Raw genomic sequence first — 1,407 nt, forward strand, 5'->3', positions numbered from 1 at the left:
CATCTCATTCTAAACTTTCTAAAGAACGAGACTTTTCTGTCACGACCACTTTTTGTGTGAGGTGATAAATACCAGGAATTTGGTTGTATTTTGAGAACCTAATGGTGACATACATTAGTGTCTGTGTAAATTAATGGAACTGGATTTTTCCTGAGGTCGGCAGTTTTCCGAAGGTCGGCGTTTTCCCACGAGGTCGGCGTTTTACCCCGAGGTCGACGTTTTTCCCTCGAGGTCTGCGTTTTTCCCCGAGGTCGGCGTTTTTTCCCTAGGTCTGCGTTTTTGCACTGAGGTCGGATCGGCGATTTTTTCCCCGAGGTCTAGAAATCTATCGGTATATTGAAAATCCAAAGTATTTTGATGTATATCGAACTATACTGATATGTCAAGTCAACTTGAAACATATATCCGACCACTAGATATCGGTATTTATCGAGATAGCGATATATTTCGATATACCTATTTATTTCGAGAATCGTTTTCTTAGGGGTACAGATTTTTTTCAAGACGTCCATTCTTTCCCATTATCGATTCATTTCGATATATCGACTTATGTCGAAGCACTCATTATATCGAGATGTCGATTTATTTCGAGATATCTATCTATATTGAGGCATCCATTTATTTCGAGGTATCAATTGATTTCGAAGTATCCGTTTATGTCGAGATATCGATTTAGTTTGATATACCGAAACAAATCGGGTTGTCTGTTTATTTCGAGCTATCGATATATTATTCCATGTATCGGTGTACTTCAGGTATCGATTCCTTTCGAGATATCGATATATTTCAAGAAACCTCTATATCTCAAGTAATCCATAAATTTCTAGATATTGTATTTTTAGAGATATCTTTATATTACTAGGTACCAATATATTTCAAGATATCGATATATTTCTATACCTCGATTTATCTCGAGAGGTCCGTGAGATTCGAGATATCGATCTATATGGTAAGCTGAAATGCGTCTAGATGTCGATATATTTCGGGATATCTAATCATTTCGATGTAGCTGTCTTTTGGAGGTGTCGATTTATTTCGAAGTTTCGATTTTTTTCATGGTGTCGATTTATTTCGAGGTTGCGATTTATTTCGGGTTGGCGATTTATTTCTGGGTGTGGATTTATTTCGAGGTGTCGATATATTTCGAGGTGACGATATATTTCGACGTTACTTGTCAACTGCATCAGCTTAGAACCTATTTCGTACAGAGTGGTGCGACTGCATACCTCAGAAGGCGACATTGATATCCAGACGATGAATGTAAACGTTTCCGAGAGAAAAGCGTCCAATGTGACGAATTGGCACTACGTCATTATGAAAACAAATGACGGAAACGTGAGGTTTCTGCCACTCAAAGTGCTGCCAACTTTCACCCCACCCCCTCCTCACTCTCCCCAGTCGTGGCGA

Source organism: Schistocerca gregaria, unplaced genomic scaffold (assembly GCF_023897955.1).
Source record: "Schistocerca gregaria isolate iqSchGreg1 unplaced genomic scaffold, iqSchGreg1.2 ptg000199l, whole genome shotgun sequence".
NCBI lineage: Eukaryota > Metazoa > Arthropoda > Insecta > Orthoptera > Acrididae > Schistocerca > Schistocerca gregaria.